Source organism: Archocentrus centrarchus, chromosome 21, assembly GCF_007364275.1.
Source record: "Archocentrus centrarchus isolate MPI-CPG fArcCen1 chromosome 21, fArcCen1, whole genome shotgun sequence".
Taxonomy (NCBI): domain Eukaryota; kingdom Metazoa; phylum Chordata; class Actinopteri; order Cichliformes; family Cichlidae; genus Archocentrus; species Archocentrus centrarchus.
Window position 1 is genome coordinate 34,990,362 of NC_044366.1, and position 21,416 is coordinate 35,011,777.

Genomic DNA, 21,416 nt, shown 5'->3' on the forward strand with positions numbered 1-21,416 from the left:
CAGAAAGAATGATTGCATGAATTGAAGCGTTCTCATAATAAAGATATATCTACAAAGATAACTGTCTGTCAGATATTATGTACTACAAATTTTAAGCAGAAATATGTTGCAGGAGACGTTCTATTAGTGAGGAAATGTTGCTCATGAAATATTCACTGGCAAGACATTTCTTTCTTTTCCCTGACTGCAGTTTTGTGTTATAGAGCAGAATTAACATTTCTTCAGGCTATGTCTCGGATACACAATTGATCTAAAGATTAAGAACACCTCAAATTTTCAAGTTGTTACATAAATTTGCCTTTTATTGTCTCAAAGTATTTGAAAATCTGTGCGCAGAACAAATAAAGATTTTTTTTTCACACTGCATTCTGAGCTTTTCTATGCATTGATCTAACAGAAGTGAGTGTGAGAAAGCATATCTGATGCTGTTGGACTGAACATTAGCCAGTCTTCAACCTTCCAGCTCCCTAGTACAGTGATTTTGAGGTGAGGCATATCCAGGTGTTGGTTAATGCTAGCATGGTGGCATGAAAGCTAAAGAGGTGCTTTGGAAACCCAGCAAACCTTTGAGACAACCAAAATATACAGAGACATCAAGACTGTTTGTTGGACGGTGCGACGTTCCATCCATCTGGTTCATGGGGGTAGCAGACTAAGCAAAGATACCCAGGCGTCTGCTTAGCTACCTCCTCCAGCACCTCTAGAAGGATAACCAAGTTGTTCACAAGCTAGCATGTCGCAGGGGAGCTGACAGCAGTGCTCACAGACCTGTTTAACATGTCTCTGGAGCAGGCCTCCATCCCCACGTGCCTCAAGTCAGTGACAATCATCCCTGTGCCAAAACAATTAGGCATCAGGTCTCTCAATGACTTTCAGCCAGTGGCCCTGACACCAGTGGTGATGAAGTGCTTCGAGCGACTCATCCTGGGTCACTTGAAGAACAGCACCCCCCCCTCCTTGGACCACCACCAGTTTGCCTACAGGGCGAACAGGTCAACCAAGGATGCTGTGTCACTGGCCCTCCACTCTGCCTCGACCCACCTAGACCAGCGAGATAGCTATGTGCGGATGCTATTCATATATTATAGCTCTGCCTTCAGCACTATCTCCCCCCACCAACTCACAACCAAGCTGGACCTCCTGGGCATCAACACACACCTGAGCAGCAGGGTTCTGGACTTCCTCACCAGCAGTCTCCCGACTGTACGCATGGGGGAGCAGGTCTCCTCCAACATCACCCTGAACACCGGCGCACCACAGGGCAGTGTGTTGAGCCCATTCCTCTTCTCCCTCTACACACAAGACTGCAGGCCTACCCACGAGACCAACACCATCATAGTTTGCAGATGACACCATCATGGTAGGCAGGATTACATTCAGCAAGGAGGCTGCCTATAGAACAGAGGTCAAGAACCTGGAGAGCTGGAGCCAAGAGAACAACTTAATCCTCAACGCAGCAAAGACGAAGGAGCTGATTGTGGACTTCAGGAGACTGAGGACCCTCGTCCATTGCCCGACCACAATCAGCGGCGAGAGAGTGGAGGCTATGCATAAGGGGTCAACATCAGCCATGACATGACCTGGATCGTCAACACCACATCGACTTCCTGAGGTGCTTGAAGAGAGCATAACTCCCACAACAGCTGCTGGTGAGTGTCTGCAGGTCAGCCATTAAGTCCATGCTCACATATTGCATCTCAGTATGGTACTCTGGCTGCACTGTAGACAACAGGAAAGCTCTCCAGCACATCATTAAGACTGCTGAGAGGATCACTGGCACCCAGCTCCCCAGACTAGAGGACATATACAGGACCCACTGCACCAGGTGGGTCACAGCCAGGGACAGCACACATGCCTCTTCACCCCCCTGCCTTCTGGGAGGCGCTACAGGACACTTTATGCCCAGACCATAAGACTGAAAAACAGCTTTTACCATAGAGCTCTCACACTACTGAACACTGACAATATCAAACCCAAGAGACTATAGCTCCACCTTCACATACTCTGCGCCACTTTAGCACACTGCACTCAGTTTTTTGTAAATAAACCTTTTATTGCCATTTTCACTGTAAATACCAGATCCTTATTTATCCTATTTATATATCTTTTTTTATATTTTGTATTTATGTCGGCACCTAAAGGATCGTTCCAACAAAGTTTCATTGTATTGTGCAATGAAAATAAAGATATCTTATCTTATCTAGGCTTGCATAGAGCTTTCAACAAGCCTTTGCCACCTCTCTCTTTGCTGTAGGACTAGCCTTCCAGTACTCCTATCTACTTTCTTCATCTCTCTGACTATCCCACCTTCTGTTTGCTAATCTTTACCTTTGAATAATTTCCTGTACTTCCTCATTTCACCACTAAATCGCCTTGTCTTCTTTTGGCTCTCCACCAAATACACCAAATATCTTCTTAGTGGTTTCCCTCATCCATACAGCTCATCCAGGAGGTCACAGAAGAACCCAGTACTGTAAGCATGAATTACCTCAGTTAAGGTGAGTGTTCATTATTCAACAATAAGGAGTGAGAATCCATGGGAGAGTTCCAAAGTGAAAACCACTTCTGACAAAAAAGAACACAATAGCTTGTTTCACATTTGCCACAAAACATATTGATGATCCCCAAATCTTTTAGGAAAATATAATGTGGACTGACAAGAAAAAAGTTTAACTTTTTGGAAGGTTTGAGTAATACTAACACAGTATTTCATAAAAATAACATCATACCAACAATCAAATCTGATGGTGGTGGTGGTGGGTCTGAGGCTGCTTTGCTACTTCAGGACTTGGAGAACTTGCTGTAATTGGTGGAACCACAAATCCTGAAGGACAATGTTCAGCCATTAGTTCATACCCTGAAGCTCAAATGTACTTGGGTTATCCAAGTAAAGTAAGTCCATCTCTGAATGGCTAAAAACAAACAAAATGGAGGTTTTGGAGTGGCCTATTCAAAGTCCAGAATGAAATCCAATTGAGATGCTTTGGCATGACCTTAAATAGGCAGTTCGTGCTTGAAAACCCTCCAATCTGGCAACAATTCTGGAAAGAATAGTGGGACAAAATTCCTCAACAGTGATGTGAAAGACTCAGTTTGCCAGTTATTGCAAAAGGGTGGCACAACCAGTTATTACATTTAGGGGGCAATTACTTTTTCACACAGAGTCAGCCATGCTTGGATAGCTTTTCCCCCTTCAATCATCATTTACAAACTACATTATATATTAACTCTGGTTATCTTTGTCTAATATTAAAATTTGTTTGATGATCTGAAACATTTAACAAGGCACTAAGCAATCAAGAAGGGTGCAATTTTTCACAGCACTATAGATCGTAACTGATTTCAGAACAGAAAAAGCAGTCAGGGGCATCTTGTCTAGCACACTGATCTCCTGTTTGCAAACACCAGAAGTTTATCCACAATACACACATGCAGAAAAACAGAAAAAGCTCCTGGCCTCTCAGCCTGAGGAGTTTTTATTAATTGGATACCAAAACACTCATGTAAATGACAGAAACCATATATTCTAGTGGCTCAGAGTCATACTTATGGAAGCTTATTTCCACCACAAAAAAAACAAAAAACGCCATCTATCACTTGGTAACTTGAGTTAATAACTCGAAATTTCTAGGTATGGATGGGAATTTTTTTTTCTTTTGTGGCGGAAACAAGCTTCCATACGTACTAGCTTCCAGAGGCAATATCCATTTGCCGCCACAAGATGGTGGTACTTTACTGGATGGATGCAAATGAAAGAGAATGTTTTTACTTTGGTTTATCTCATTTGATGTCTACTTTTAGATTCAACAGGGCAAGCACTAGCTGTGTTGCTTGCCCTGATGGAATACCACTGGATAATATATAACCGAAATCACTGAATCCATTGAAATTGTAACTTTTTGATGAGCTTTTCAGTGATGGCAGGTTCTGTTTTAATGGCAAATGGTTTACGGTTTCACATCAAAATGTGAAAACAATTTAATCAGTCACAGTTATTGCTTCAATCCCCTATGATTATTGGAGCTCGAGCTTAATATTTAGCTGTCTGCCCTCAAACTTTGCTCCTCTGTCACTTTTCAGGTTTCACAGTGTTAAATTTAGACATAGCAGGCACCTTTTAAAAGCCTCCATACACAGTCTGCTTAGTAGAAAAGTAGCACACATACATGGTAAGGAGAGGAGAAGGTGAACCCAGTTGAATATTTAGCAGCTAAATGTGGATGCTGTCAGCTTAGTGTTCAAGGAGTGCTTCTGCTGCTCTGAGGCAGTCAAAGAAAATCAGTTATTTTTCTTTAGCAACCATTGTGACTGAAAGATGAAACCAGTGCAGCAATACTGCATTCTTGCAATTCACTGAATGGCTAGTTTAGGCTTGCTCAATAATTTTTTTGCAAACCAAATTAGTGCATTATTTAATAAGATGTTAAATCATGGATGCAGCTTGCTAACAAAATAGCAAGAGAGTTGATAACTCCAATATGGCCAAGGCCAAACTGCCAAACTTGAGTTTTCATAACAGTAGCCCACAAACCAATGAGTGACGTGTGTAGGACAAAAACACAGAGTAGCACTTACTACCTTGGAAAAAATAAAGTTGCCATTGAAAATAATCCATGCACATGCCCGAGCCTAATTTGTAGGAGACGGGGTTGACGTACTGTAAAATCATTCACAAGATCTTTTTAAGAACTCTACCAGCTGAGCTATTCTGAGCCAGTGTGTAATGGAGATGTCAGTGAACCATTAGACAGACAAAAACAATCTGCCTCTGATCACAGGGGCAATATTCTGCTATTTTTATTTGCCTGCTACTCAAATTAAGCTGAAAATCATTTCTTTTTCTTTTACTTTCCTTTTTTCCCTTTGTTTTCACTTATTGTTGGTGGCTGATAGCCTCCAATTAGCAGAATGTGACTTTATCCACACCATGTGACCATTGGCTGCACAGTTATATCATCATGGGTGACATTCAATAGCCCCTTCATCCCTCCCTCACATCCACCATTGTGCACTTGAAAGTTATCAGTGGATGTCAGACATTCTTTGGGAAGTGGTAGAAACTCGGAACAAGTTTTGTTTTTCTGCCCCAACACAATCACATATCACTGTGCTCCAAAGCACCAAAGCAGCTGGAGAGCCAGTCTCCCTTTTTAGATTAGTTAGTGGCCTGTAGGCTTTTTTGCTGGACCTTACACAGAGTTCCCATCATCAGGATTGCCCCATCTATGACTTTTTCAATCTCCCTCTCTACTGCCACTTTTAACTGCAGCTCTTTTGTCATATAGAGTTAAAAAATAACCAACAATTATAAAAAACTTGGTATAAGTTCCAGGCCAACAGGAAGATGGAAATATGAGAAGGACTGGAGGGGGAGATGAAGAAAAGAAAAAAAAGCATGCTTCTCTTCTTTCCCTGGGGATCAGCCTCTTTTAGCTCACATCTCCAACAGCAGGAAACCATGCAGAATTGTGTGAGATTAGACAACACACCAAACTGTGTTTGTGTAGGTGTGCGTGTGCGTGTGTGTGTGTGTGTGTGTGTGTGTATCAGGCTGTGTGTCTGTGTGTAAAATAAAATCAGCTAAGAGATGGGATATAAGGCGGAATAGACAGATAGACAAAGCTGCCATTATTCAACATTACGCAACAACAGACCAACACATTAACTGTGACACCTTTAGCCTTATATGACAACCTGTGCCGGATGCACATCGAGTACATGCGTGGGTGTGAGACATACAGGAAGATCATGTAATGGTAATGGTGAGAACTGCAGAAGAAAATATAAATGAGGAGGCAGTTTTCAGTGAGTTCAGTATAGTTTCATGTCTTCTTGCATTGCTAGGTTTCCCCAGAGCTTTGACATACTTTTCTATATTTTGCTTCTTGCATAGCATCTTCCCCCCAAAGTAAGTGCTACATTGTGTCTTGGTCAGAGAAATGTCCAAATTCTTGCTTTTTGAGATTTTTTAGTAGAGCTTTGCATCTATATACACATATATACTTTTTGTCCCATTATATTCTGAATCTATAAAATTTTAAATTTTGGAACATGAACTAAAAATACTTCACTTAATTTCTGTCAATCATCAGTGATGACCAACCCCAGCTCCAAACCTTAGCCCCATTCCTGTGTTTTAGAGAAAAGCCAAAAGACTTATTTGGAAAGGTTTTTAGTGCAAGTCTGTTAGATTGCTTTTCTTTGTCCCCTGATTGCCAAGATTTTGGAGGAAAATCAAAAAAATAGCGAAGGATTATCATTAGAATAAGGGTTAGGTTCATCACAGGTGATGACTTAAGGCGTTTTCACACTTGCAGTTTAGCCTGTCTAAACTGAACTCAGGTCTGCTGTTCATTTATTCAGATGTGAACATGGTAATTGCACTAGGGTGCAGACCAAATCAGCCATACTCTTTGGTGGCTTCTGGCCAGTTCCAAATGAACTCCACAGTGATTTGTTTGTGGTGAGATTGTGATCTGACACAAGTACCAGGTGAACACCAAGTCTGAACTAAACACCTTCTCATTTCCAGGTATGCTTTGAATTCTGGGATGAGTACCATAGATGTGCAGCATACACAAAGTGTAGCAACTAACTGTAAAATGAACTGAGAGCTCACTAGTCCAGAGCACAGCACCTTCTGTATTTACCTTTGATGCTCTGACCCCAGAGACATCTGGCCAATAAGCAGACTGAATGTAGCGACACATTTGGTTTGCTTGGAGTTTTCTCCGCTTGAAAATAAACCAAACTACATTATTAGTATTTTATACACTGACAATTCATTAGATTAATAATCAGATTTATAACCAAACAGCCATAATGTGTTAATAAAGTGTTTATAAGATTTACATTATCTACACATTGTCTGCTGCATGGTGAACAAAGCAAAGAACAGAATAATAAAAAAAAAACCAAAACCTTAACTCCATAAAAGAAACAGAAATTATATAATATAATAATTAAAACCAACAACGGAAAAAGAGAAACCATAACCAATAAGACTAGTATAAATAATATTTCATTGTGCATTCTGTCTTATATAGGCAAAATTTTTATGAAAAAGTAGTTTATTATATTTCTTCTCTTTGTATTTTAAAAGACTGATTTAACTGTAGTCACCGGCAGTAGAATAGAAGAGGAAGAGAAGACAAACGCAGCTGTTGATCAGAGAGACAGAAAAGGAAGAGAAGAGAGGAAGCTGAACACGGGGAAGGAGAAACACAGAGAGAGAGAGAGAGAGAGAGGGAGAGAGAGAGAGAGAGAGAGAGAGAGAGAGAGAGGGAGGGAGAGAGAGAGAGAGAGAGAGAGAGAGAGGGAGGGAGGGAGGGAGGGAGGGAGAGAGAGAGAGAGAGCAGCAGAGAGTGAAAAGAAGGCTTAATTAATTCAGGCTGGATGGGAGGGATGTTGCTGCTGTCTCTGCTGAGGCTCCAGTCGGTGCCTCTGCTGTCGTGCTGCATGTAGCTGAGTGTTTGTGTGAACAGAGGACAAGTCGACGGCTGCTGCCTGCTCATTGGGAACCAGACACCAGTCCAGTCTAGCTGCGACTCCACATCCCAGGAGCCTGCTGACTGACTGTCAGTCTGTCTGACTAGCTCGGTCTCCTCTAAATGACTAAACAAGGATGTTACTTGGACTGTAGTGAGAGCAGCAATGGCCAGAGGTAGGACAGACTTTCTTGTGATTACTCTTCGTGCTCCCTCCTCTCTCGTGTCTGTCTGCTTCTCTTGCTTCCATTTTTCTTTTTCTGTGACCAGTGCGTCTCTCTTTGCTGTTTAACCTTTAACCACCCTTAAGTATTTTTTGCATCCACACATCTATCCTTTGCTACTTGAAGAATTTCTTTCCTTGTCTCCTTTTTTGTTTAAAAAACAAACAAACTGAAACAGAGATGCCCATTTGGCTTTTTTTTTGGTAAAGGGTTGTATCATTTTGTAGTTCAGGAGGTTTATCCAACAGTGAGAGTGACATGTGTTTGGGTGGAGATGGATTAAAAACCAAAATGCCTCAGACTCATTGTTCTGTAGGAACCAGCTGACCGCAAAACAGTTCAGCAAAACACAGGATCAATAGTGTAGTTCGATCAGGTAGTATCAGGTAACAGAGTCAGACATCATCGCCAGGTCAGGTCATTCTTTTTCAGAAAGAAAATCATTTAAAAATGTTTTTGACCTTTTAAAATTTTTAGCAACCCTAATAGAGTGACCTTTATCAGGGAGTTACACTGCAAGAGCAAAATCAAGGAAAAACATTCCTCCAAGTGCTGAACTGTTTTGAACCAGGGTGTAAGATTTACTGAACATGTGTGGTGTGTCTTCAGTTCTAACTCTGACATTATTATACTTATATCTATAATTTATAAAGCACTCACTTATGAGTGTATGTTGCACATCTTCAAGTCACTCCCTTTTAATCCCAGGATGCCTCTTTGAGAGTAATGCTTTAGAATGAGACGGCTGACTCCTCGTGATTAATCTCCAATCGGCATGCCTAATTACATCTCATCAAGCAATCACCAAATGCGATGGTTATTTATTCCTTGACAGCATCCACTTGCATGCTGATAAACATTAGTGACTCTCTGCTCCAGCCTTGTCTGCAAGAACACGACAAGCAAGCAGAGAGAGCAGAGCCAATTGGGAGGAGAGGATCAAGAGAGAAAATGAGAGAGAAGCACAAACACAGAAGAAGAGGCTGAGTCCTGGCAGGGAGTGTAAGGACAGAGGCTGAAGGGGAACGTTTAGCAGAGCCCTGAAATGCTGTTCAAGCACCAGGAAAGCATAAGAGCACCTGTGCATGTGTGCACTACATTAAATGGCCATGCTATAGTGTTAGTCATGTTCACAGCACTGTAAGAGGATGGCTGCTGGGTCACTCGAGGTCTGTGAAGATGGTAGTGAAAGCCTCGTGATGATGAGGCTTTCACTACCATCAGACAGTACTTTATCATAAGGATTAAGAGGTGCACGAGCACCTGATTCTTTTAAATTCCACTGCAGCCTTATTAGAAGGTGACATCAGCCATTTGAAAGACCCGTTTCTTGATCAAAATGCATATTTGTCCATGAACATAAAAGCAACATTTAAATGAAATTTGTGTAAATCCTTCAAATTGTGTGACAGGTGCTCACTACATGAATTTTTACAACCAAAACAGTGAGGCTGAAATTAATCGTTACTGGTGTGAACTGAATCAGTGGCTTTTTTTTAAATTTCCCCTTTTAGATAACTGGAAATGCTGTTGTTTACTCAGTCATGATCTGCAGTGTTAAACATTTACAGACACAAAGACAGTCTTCTGATCAGATATTCTGCTAAACTGATTGAACCTCTTCAAAAAGGTAACAGTCTAAACTTTGTGTAAATCTATAGATTATATCTGAAACATGGACACAGCTACCATGAAATTACCCACCGGTTTGCTAATTACCATTCTGAAGCCTCACATTCAGCAGTTTGGCATTTGCTGTCTTGGTTTTCTGAAACTGGATATGATGAGCGAGCTGTGGCTGTAACTGAGCAAACGGTGACTCTGCACGGTCATCCTTTGAATTGCAGGGCAGCCACATGCTAAAGTACAACCAGCTTTATTGTCAGTTTTACTTTGAATGGGCCAATAAATCACAAAGTCAACATCATGATATATTTAATAAGATCTGAAACTGGCATTAAAGACCATAAATTGAAATTTAATTGTTTAGTGAAACCATAAATTAAGTGAAAGTCTTTTAGTTTTTTCTAATGATTATTTATACAATCTGATTCCTTTAATAAACTTCCATCATATCATCCTTTTATTTACAATCTATGTTCAATTGCATCATAGTGGCAACACAAGGTGCACTTTTTGATGCAAAATGTGACCTTGTAAACTGCAGCTGTTAGCAGCTGTCACTTAGCAGCATTATCATTAATATAGAGTCAGTAAATTTAATCACAGCCATCAACAGTCGCCATTCCCATACATTTCCCAAACATTTAACTAATAATCGGCCTTCTCCACCAACTATAGGTCAATTATATGACCTCATTTTCACAGTGGCCACACCACATTACTGAGCAGGAAAATTGAATAGACTGTTTCTACTTTTAAACAGCAATAAAGGGCAACAAAAGCCCACAGAATGACGCTGGAGGGCTGATAGAACATGCACACAACCAACTAGCAGACTTCAGCTCAACACCCATTTTGGGACTTAACCCTCATTTTGATTATCTGTTTCAGTTTAACTGGTTTTGTTCAGCTTTGGCATTGAAATGACTTTTGTTAGAAAACAGATCCTGCTGTGGGACAAAATAGATTCTTTCAGAAGAACTGCTTATTAGAAGTGTAAAATTCACTCTTTTTGCTTGGTTTCTGATTTTCACCAACTCCTAAGGGAAGATCTGGCCCTTTAGCTGCAAACTTGTCCACTACATGTTTACCAGTGTCACTCTGAGCCTGTGGCTGTTTGCTGCTGAGCAAGTAGTGCGCCGAGACCTTTCAGAGGCTTTTCTGTGTAAATAGCTCTCTGCTGTTGCCAAAAAGTGACTCTCTGAGATGTCACAATGTGTAACATTATTAGAAAAATATTGCTTATAGCTATTTTAAAGTAACTAAATTACACTTTATAAAAAAAAAAAAAATCATGTAGTAACATGTCTAATAAATGCTTGCTGGTATTTCTATTTCTATGTTATCATGTTAAAGACATTCACTGGATTCAGCTGTTTATTTCCCAAAGACTCTGCTGAGCACCAGCTCTCTGCTGTCACATTATTAAAGCAATGTTGTGATCATGTGAGGAAGAAGACTGTTTTTATTTGTTTCTCTTTCGGGAAACTAAAAATGATTTCATAACAACACTATTTCTATCAGACAAGAGGCTTAATGCTGTATCAGCAAAACATGTTGCTAACATGAGCTAGCACAATTGTTTCAGCGAGGCAAATAACAACCCACAACACAACCTCAGTTATCTGAACAAAGGGCTTTCACTATTGTCCAGCATGTGGCTTTGACAAGATAAAGGAACATGAACATAGACGTTTTAAAGACATTAATTTGTCATTATCATTGCTGTAAGTAATTCTTTTCATTTTCAAACTGTAAAAAAAAGTGTAACTTAAAAAAAATGCATCAAACACCTGTCACCTGGTGACTTATCTTTCTTTATGTTGCTATTTTGCTCGAGGGCCCCAAGCTATGGAGTGAAAATCCCCCCAAAATAAAGAAAAGACAAAGAGAAAAACAGAGAATTTTTGTTTGCTTTTGCCATTAAGAAGCAAAAAAAAAAAAAAGTGATGCAGAAAGAAATTTCTGAAACACCTTGGATATTATTAATTACATCTCTGAGTGCTGACTGCTGGATGTAGCTAAAGAATAAAGAAGAGGTTCTTCTCATATTGAGCTCAACTTAGGTTTTACAGCTTCTCCAGAGTAAATGAAGGTGGATGCTTCTCACCAGCCTTACTGACAGCTGAGGTAAACACCGGACTGACAGCCACACAAGCTGAAACTTTTGTTTTTATTCTCTCTCTCTTTTTTTTTCAACTGTCAGTATTTTTTAAAGCTTTTGGGGTGCTTATTATTATTTATTTAATTTATTATTATTATTTATTTATTACCAAAGTAAGCTACTTTAAATTTGGTTCATTTGCACATTTGAACAAACAGGTAGGATTCAGAGTGGCCTAGACAGCTTCATCTATCTATGATACCTCATGTGTAGCCTCTTTTTGTTATGATTGATTTTAGCTGTGTTATTTCTTAACCTACTGTTATGTCTTCTGTTAGAAACACAACCAGTGTCTGAGCACCCCCCCTCCCCCCGCTCCGGCTGATCTTAACTCATCATCAGCTATCATCTCTTCACTGATTGCTTCCTAAGTGGAGCATGTTTGTTTAATAGATTCATTAGATTATCCATAAACATATTTAGGGGCCTATTTTCCTGACTTTTCCAATATACTTCTGACCAATTTATACTTAATGTCAGTCAGAAACAGATCCACATTAAAGACCAGGGAGACCTGAAGATACTGAACCAGAGGGTGAAGTCAACTTGTGACCTGGAAAAAGCAGCCACCAGTGGCCAGCTTACTATCAGTAACTTTCATTATTTCATGAAAGTATAAGTGATTAATGCATGATGCAACACTATCATGTATTAATGAAAAGGTTTTTCTCCTAAAAGTAGGGGAACTTAATTAGAAATTTAAAGCGTCCTTCCACTTGTTACTGGACTGTGAGATTCACTGTGCAGACTGGTGTATGTGCAAACTTTGCTGCTAGAAACCAATGACACTGAGTGAAGGGCAAATTTGGACAAGGTGGCTTTGTGACATCACACCTAAGTTTATAAGCTTCATAAGGTTCACTGTGCAACTTTCACACATATCACATAAGAAACGTTGTAAAGTCCTGTGGCTGTAACTATCCAAAGACGTCACACTTGTTTAAACCATGATGCTTAACGTGCAGCATAAACGGAGCGACAGACAGGACCTGGGTCTGCAGAGCAGTATTAACAGAATGTAAGGCCGAGCTGAAGAACACAAAATCAGGACTAAATTGTGTGATGAATGATGTAGCCTGCTATACCTGGTGAACTTTACATCAGCTGAACAGGTCGCATACTTTCCTGCTTCTTTACATTTTAATCTATTTTTACAAGTTGTGGTCAAAATGTTCAAATGCTGTTGGCTCATAAAATCAAAAGCCTTTACCTCATGAAGTAACTTTGTTTGACTTATCTTCCCTCCTGTGCACATCCAGACTGCTCCAAACTGGCATTATAATTTCTTTATGAAGGGGTGACTTCTCAAACAGACCCAAACATCTAAACCTCTTATTCTCATTTACAGCTCTATATTTTTGTCTTTGGATTAGCTTTGCATGACTCGCAGCTCAAAATAATCCTCGTTTACACTGTGTCTTGGTGTGACCCCTAGGTTCATCCATTGTCTCAAACAAGCCAATATTAGCTCCTCTCCATTTAAGGCCACCCTTTCTTTAACCCTATGAGGTTTAAGTTATCACTGGTTATGACCCCAACCCTAGCCCCAAACCATTATCCCAACCTTGTGATTTGGAGTCAATAAAAAAAAGCTTTTTCAGAAAAATGTAAATGGCTCTGTTGGTTAGAAAGAGTATTTCCTTTGTCCCTCGACTGCCAAGCCTTGGGAGAACACAATAACAACAAATTATGAAGGGTTAATGTTTTCACCGGCAAGCCAGCTTTCATCTGATTGTCTGCCCGTGGAAACAAGAGGTTGAAACAGCAGTTCTGTGGTTTCTGCACTCAAAGCCAGCAGCAGCAGTGTATACATGATTAAAATATGGTAAAGCATAACAAGTCCACTTCAAAATTGGCATGAAGTGAGTTTTTAAGGTGGAAGTGTCATTCAAGGTATCACTGTTCTGTGTTCTAGTTAGATCGTTATTTGTTGGTTTTTTTTTTGTGTTTTTGCCCTTAAAGAGTGTTTGGAAAGGAAAGGAGTGTTTCACACATAATCTTGTTTCATATACACAAAACTGAACCATGACGGGTGGACAAGGAGCATGGTAATCTGTTATTTCAAATGGATTGCCATTCCTCTTTAAATACAGTGCAATCAGTACTTGTGTATAGCTTGGCCTTTCCATTCCCCTCTGCGTTTTACACACAATCCCCCAGTTGCCATGACACCCAGGCCTTCCATAAATACTCGTGGTATTTGTGAGGCTACATCCCCAGTAGGTTAGAGAACAGAAAGCCCTATGTGAGCCTCGCCTGCAACAGAGCTCATCGCAGATCAATCTGTTCCCAGATAGTTTGTCACGTACAGTGCCATTTCCAAGTTGAGACTTTGCTCCATGTGCTGTGGGTGTTAGCCACAGTAGATCACAGATCACACGTATATATTGTCTTTTCATTACCCTTGTAACCTTGACAGTGTACACCTGCTGTAGGCAAATAACTGTGTGGCAGAAGTTCAGCAGATGACTAACAGTGTTCATCATGCAGACCTCTGCTGCAAGCTGTGAAAACAGAGGTGAAAGCTGAGATGATTCATTCTCTCAAGATGGAAAGAACTATCATAGAGAAGATCAATCTTCTCGGATAGGACTGAGTGGAAACAGTGAGTTGTAACAACAAGGGCGAGAGGTGAAGATAGTCTGGGACAAAAAACAGGAATAGAGTGTGTGTGTGTGTGTGTGTGTGTGTGTGTGTGTGTGTGTGTGTGTGTGTGTGTGTGTGTGTGATTTTGCGAACAGTATGTGTGGTCAAGTCTCGACAAAGCATCAGCAGCAGTCCTTTTATGGGTAAAGATGAAACACAGTGTACGATCCATAAGGTTACCCATGGCCCCATTCAGTTCATTAAACAATAATAAATTTGTCTTGAAATTTATCTTTGGCCTGTTAGACCTTTGCCCCTGGCCTTTGATGCAGCACATTAACAGCCTCATACAAAAGGAGTCGTTGTCTCGAGCAGACAGGTTTTCCACTCTAAGGAGTGTTTCAGGACTAAGATTGAGCAAAAAGGACATTTGGGCTGTACTGTGGTCATTGTCACTGCTAATTCCCTCTTTTGTTCCAGGAGAGGGTCTAAAGCCATGTGTTGAATTCAGAGCGTCTTTTTCAACAACTTTGTATTCTTATCGAACCATCTTTACCTTGGTGATACGCAACTCGTTGCCACATAAATATGCAGAGATGGGAAGTAACAACATACAAAATCTTTATCACTGTACTTAAGTAAACTTTTCAGATATCTGTACTTTGAGTATTTATTTTTCTGACAAATTTTTACTTTTACTCTGTACATTTTAACACAAATATCTCTACTTTCTACTCCTTACATTTTCAAAACAGGCTCATTACATTAGGTTTAACACATTGTGTGCCTTCAAACATAAAACAGATGATGACATAAAAGATAATCCTATTATCACATACAAGCAAAAACATAATTTATGTATTTTTTCATGAACTCAGGGGATAAGTTGGGCCAGAATGATCTGGAATGGGTTTTTTTTGCTGCAGATGTCCATGTGTTGTGGTCAAGGTACTTTAGAAGAGGAGCAAACATAAAGGAAGTAATTATGTTTTTAAGTGGCAAGTAATTTCTTTCATAGTTTTACATCCTCACTGTGTACGACTTTGGATACTGTGGCTCCTCTGAAAAAAAAGTCTCAAATCAAAAATGTCTGACTCTGTGGTGTAATTCCTAAACGTGCCGCTTAAAGCAGATAACCTGTAAACTGGAGAGGGAATGGCATCTCACTAACTTGCTCTTTCATTCACCGATGCACATTTAGTCTGGAAAAAGAGTTTGTTGCTCTATAAAAAAGCCCTCTGTAAAGCTAGGACATCTTACTACTCATCATTAATTGAAGAAAATAAGAACAACCCCAGGTTTGTTTTCAGCGCTGTAGCCAGGCTGACAAAGAGTCAGAGCTCTGTAGAGCTGAATACTCCTTTCACTTTAACTAGTAGTGACTTCATGGATTTCTTTACAAATAAAATTTTAGACATTAGAGAAAAAATTATTCATAACCATCTCAAAGATTTATTTTCATGTTCAGCTGCTTTCAGCACTGCTGGTATTTATTACTCTGATTGACTTTTCTGAGTTATCTATGATCAGCCTATCTTTATTATTGGGCTATGTACCACAGGCCTTTAAGGTAGCAGTAATCAAACCATCACTTAAAAAGCCATTACTTGACCCAGCTGTCTTTATTATTACATTAATACAGCATGAGCATGACTTTGACTAGAAATAGCAGGCAGAAATGCCCTTCAAAGAGTGACTTTAGTCCAGTGGCGACTATATTTAGTCTCACTGGAAATGCAGTTTAATTGTATAGAATTCATTTCTCAATATTTGCATTGAATTTGTTGTTTTATAACATCAGCTGACATCAGCTTTGGCACTTGTATGTAAATATATGTTCTTTTTAGCACATTTACTGGAACGACTGATGCTGCCATTTTCCTGGGAAGACAGCGATTCTTCTCCCTAGGAAAAATGGTAGGCATTATTTAACACATATTATTTAACAGGCCTGTGGGAGGCATTATTTAACAGGGATTTGTGTACAAAGTACACATTTCTTTTTCTTGAACAAAAACTGATTGATATTGATGTATTTGAAGATGCAAAAGCCACTTAGGGCTTGAATTGATGTACATTTTCTCATATACTACACTTACAAACACAACATGAGATAAGACTCTGAAACAGAGCATCCAGCAGTCTTTACTGCTGTATGTGCATAAAGAAACATGAACAAAATATGGATACATTTGGAAATTTTTTCCATTGAATTAAGACCAACCAAAACAATGTTTTATTTATATAAACAGGGAGCAAAAACATGCATGGCATTAGTGTTATAATTTTCTGTCCAGGATGTTCAGAAGAAGAAAATAGTTTCTAGAAAGAAATGCTGAAACAAAAAGTTATACAGATCTGTGGTCAGCGTGCGTGAATCCAACTGGAGTTGATTTGAATCAGATTTCATAATAAGGAGAAGTTGTTAAAGAGGACCTGTTATGCAAATTTCCTGCTGTATAATTTTATCGTTGGAATCTATGATAAAACTGAATGAGTCACAACCAATTATAATAGTCACAATTCAAAATAATCGTTATTAATTATTATTTATTAACTCGTTCCCCTCTCTTTAACCCAACTTTCTTCTCATTGGCTGCCCCTCCTAAACAACAGCTTAGCTGTGCACATCAAGTGGATAGGATGTTTTTCCTCAGTCAGAGTTGACCATATTAAGAATATCCACTCAATGATCACACAGAGCCAAGAATAGAACTAGAATAGACCTCAGTAGAGCGCATACCTCTCCCACCCCAAATTTTCTACTACTACAATGCAATAGATCCTGCCCAATGCTGTCACACTCCATCATAAATTACTAGATCACAACGACTAGAAATTAATTTTATTGGCTTTTAAAAACATTAAAATCTGATTTTATATTTTTATTTTAAAAAATGAGGTCCACATGAACAGATAATGGCATAGATAGTCTGGATATATGATATTCAGGTTATGGACCCTAAAAGCATCCTCGAAAAAAGAAAACCAAACATTTGCAGAGATATGAAATGTATATGTGTGTGTGATTTTTGTGTAGGGTTTGTAATTCACTTTGCATTTTAATTTAAAATAGAAAAAGACAATTAATTACTAACAATAATTGTTTGCACCTGAGTACCAAATTTCATCATAACAGATGAAAAATTCATTGATATTTTTTAAATTTTAGGAATGTTTTGGTGACCTTTGACATTGATGAAACCTTTCCACAAAGTTTCATAATTTTGGTTAAACGCTCCTGCTAACAGACGAACGGACCAACACGATCAGTGGACGAGGTAAAAAATAACCACAGTGCTCGGAGCAGGCTGAAGGTGAGCTTTTGACTCATAAGGATTACTTGTATGCCGCTGACCTGATCGTGATCTCTGCTGAGCCTATCAACACTAATGCTCAAAACTAAATATTCTAGCAATTCCATATCTACAGTGGGTTAATACAGAAAACATTACTATTACAATGTTTCATCGAAACAAAGAGAAAACAAAGAAACAAAGAGAGTTGACTTTATTCTTTAACTGCTGATAACTTAAGTTTCTAAGTTATCAGCAGAGAAGTTATGGCGAGAATTCTCTTTGCTGATGAAATTTATTCCTTTGCTAAGGCAGAGCTAAGGCAGACGCATGTTTTTGGTGCTGTTTGTCTGATGTTTACACAAAAGCAGCTAAGACAAACCTCATGAAACTTGGTACAGTAGTAAAGGAAAGCAAAATAAGACCCAATTAAAATGTTTCCCAAGTGCTCCTCTATCTAAAAATGTTTAAATATAATTTGCATTTATCAGTCAGTCCTCTTGAAGCCCCTTCTTTAGTGTTCAAGTACTTTGAGCATCTTCCTCAACATCTTAGACCACTTCAAGAAGCCTAATGAGCCATAAGAGACTCTAATTTGTCTGATCAAAGCAGAGGAAACCTGCCATAGGATTCAGGTGACTGAAGAGATTCAAGTGCTTTGGTGACTAATACTGAAGAACTGGCCTCACTTCTCCTCAAGGGTGAAAGAATTAAACCTCAGCCCACGTGCACTTGCTGTTTGAGTCCCTTCTTTTAACTGAAAGCTCTGAATGTGCAGACAGCGCTGATGATGTGCGTTGGAGACACACACAAAACACACCCACACAGGAAAATGCAAATTGAACAGCAAATATGAGCTGCTGCAGGTGTGCAGTGCTATTATGGTCAGGAACCAAGCAGTCACATTCATGCTACAGGCCTGGGCACAGGTTTCATTCAAGCACTGTGGGGGGCACATGAAGTGGGGGGCTAAGAATTTAGTTTTCTCCGTTTTGGTGGCTTTAGGCAATAATTTGGGCTCAGTTTTTTATTTATTTTTTGTCATTGTAAAGTGTAATTTTCTTTTATGTAGAGGGAAACTAAAATCTGGCACCAGATGTTCATTTACAATATAGAAGAGCGCAGTCCTAGGAACAGCTAAGATACTGTGATGGACTCTCAAGCTCCCAAGCCTCTGGTAGAGGACCCAAGCTTGAAGGACAAACAAAGACTGCCCCCGCAGGGCGAGTGGGGAACTTTTTTCTTTCTTTCTTTTTCTTTCCTGTCACTTTGCCTATTTAGCATGTTGCTGGTTGCCTGTGACCTGGTGAATGTTAAAAATAAAATACAACAAAATAAAATTCCAGTTATAGTATTGAGTGACTAAAAAGAAGGGCGTTTTCTTAAAATGGTTAGCTAACTAGCAATGACACATCTAAAGTAGAAACCTGTATATAAGAATATGCACATATAGGACACACCTGACGCTAAGGGGTAAAATGGTCAGCTGACTGTATTAAATTTTGTTTTCTAAAGCCATTCAAAGCACACACTTTGCAGACAGCTCTCCTGTTGCAGTAATTAGGTCTTTTTGTAGTACCCAGGGGAATAGCATCTGGAGCCTTTGAGCCCTTGGAGAGTGGGTTTCATCTGTGTGAGTCAGGCTTGTTAATTCCCATCTGAAAATTAGTTAAATTTCAGGAGACTAGTCTTCAACATCAACTTCCCTTTCTCACTTGCCAGGTGGGGTTGAAAGGCTGTAGTGGGTTTTGTTGTGGGTGTAAATGATACATGCTTCCCCATTAGAAACATTCACAAACAGTATAAGGCTGATGTCACAAGCATGACTGCAGTCTAATGAAGTGTAAGCTGAGCTCTTGTGTCAATTCAGATTTGAGGAATAATCCAAAAATAATAATAACCCAAAAGGGGGGAAATCTAAACTACTTGCACCAAAAAGATGTAATAATTAGTTCAGTGAAACATAGGCATTGCCTGTCTGTGTTTCATTAAAACAGAGGCAGACAATGCAGCATTGCAGTACAAACTACTATGTAATGCAGGTGCAAACTGGGCTTGAATTTGAGGTTTCTAGAGTGTTTTGGTAATCTACCGACCCAGTTATAGCAGTATGTCTATATTTAGAAGTGCTTGGATCATGAAGATTATCTCAGTGCTGTAAGTGACTGATGTTTGACACAGAAAAGCTGCTGTCTCTATCCATTTAATCATATGGTCACACAGTTCTATGGCTTCCTGCAGCAGACAGCAAAAAATGCTTTGGTGGAGAACATCGTTGCAGCTATCAAAACACTCTTCCTGTTGAAGGGGCCGTTCCTAGCCCTCAGTATCCTCATCAACCCTCCACAGGGGGATGTCAGAAGCATCCTGTGTGGCATTTGGCTTCCAGTTTTACACTGAAGTACACTGGCTCACAACATGTTAGTTGGGACTCTGATGACTGGACTCAGCCTTCTGCTTTTGTCCTGCATACTCATATCCATCTAGTCCTCTGTGCACATAATTATTTCTCTGTTTACCTTACCTTCCCTCTTCCATGTTATCACTGCCCTCATCATCAGTATCCTAATTTGGCAGTGCTGCTCTCTCCACATGCTTCATGTCTTGGAACACATCTTGCTGATGAATGTGCAGAGACATCAGACTGGAGTGGTATGTGGTTTTTGATTGAATGGTAATAAAATGGCACATGTTCAGCTTTATTTATTTATCATAGTTTTAGTCACAGGAATTTGTATGACTACATTTCTCATCTATATGTTGTCTTTAAAATAAATTTGCCATGTGCCTAAATGCCTTTAAAAGGAAACAAATTATAAAACTACTGTTTGTTTAAACCATAGATTTCCCAAAATTTTGAAGCCTTGGCATAAGCATTTTGGCCACTGGGGTGTTGCAAACTTGGTTGGTAAGTTGTATCTGTATGTGTGCAATGCAGAGGAACAGACAGGAACAGACAGTGGTGAGGCTCAGAAGACAGCTAGCGGCTACAGCTGCCTATCAAAGTGGCCACACCTCTGAGTTTAACAATTAACCATATTTGTTGTAGTTTCTGATCCCCTCATCATCACAATTTTGGATAGTGAGAGCAAATGTTTGAAAGCACTACAGAGTCCACAAAAGAAGGTAGAAGGCGTGCTGACAGTTTGTTTCGTTTTATTTACTCTCGCTGTTTTTCTTATTTTCACTGACTGTGTGGTCACGCTGAGGCGCTAAAAGTACTCTGTTAGCTTTAGGAAAAGGGCTTGGGTTAATATATGCTCCTTCACAGCATTAATCTTGCGCATTGAAAAAATGAATGAATAAGGGTATCCTCAAATGTGATGCTAAGGGGTCTTGCCCAACAATCTATATGCAGTAGGCTGAGTGTAAATGTAACCCATAGACTGTCAGATTAAAGATGGAGTGCAGCAGGTTAAACAATTTGTCTGATACTGATTTCTGTATTAATAACTCTAAATCAACTGACAAAATAACCTTATTATGGAAGATGTTGCTTGTAGTGTTGAAACAGCGAAAAAAGTTATCACTTAAATCTGCTGCTTCTGTTGGTTTCACTGAGCTTTATAGTGAGTTTCCGTTCATTGTTGAGCTGTCCAGCCCACAACTTCACTGTTTTGGTTCAGTCTCACCACCCACGTATTGTGGTTTGTGCAGTGTTTGCAATCCTCATTGCAGCTTTGACAAGTGGTTCCCGTTTTGTGATAACGTGGCTAATACACTTATATGTCCAAAAATGCAGACAGAGCTACACTATTCTTGACAGTACAGGCATGAGTTTTGGTGGCCCTCTCTAGCACCACAGTGACAGAGGAGCTGCTGTAAGCATAAATAAAGAGAGGACAAATGGTAATTGTGTGCATACAACGCTACAAGCAGCAAATGTCTACATGCATATTTACCTCTTCCAAATTAAAGGGTGGTCACAGCCACCAGTCTGGTAACACTGCCCACTCCTGCAGTGGCATTATTAGTCTGGTTTCTGCAGGGTGTTAGCTAACATGTAGTGCACAAACAAGTCTCCAAACCATATTGG

At 39.6% G+C, this 21,416-nt stretch overlaps 1 protein-coding gene across 2 annotated transcripts in view; it reads left to right on the top strand.

Moving 5' to 3' along the window:
- The first annotated feature begins 7,520 nt into the window (after positions 1–7,520).
- The window catches only part of dgkg (diacylglycerol kinase, gamma), a 157,304-nt gene continuing 143,408 nt past the window's right edge, over positions 7,521–21,416 (top strand). For both annotated transcript variants that reach the window (XM_030757799.1, XM_030757797.1), the window contains exon 1: positions 7,521–7,663. The gene's annotated coding sequence lies outside the window, so the exon portion shown is untranslated. The remainder of the gene's footprint in view (positions 7,664–21,416) is intronic.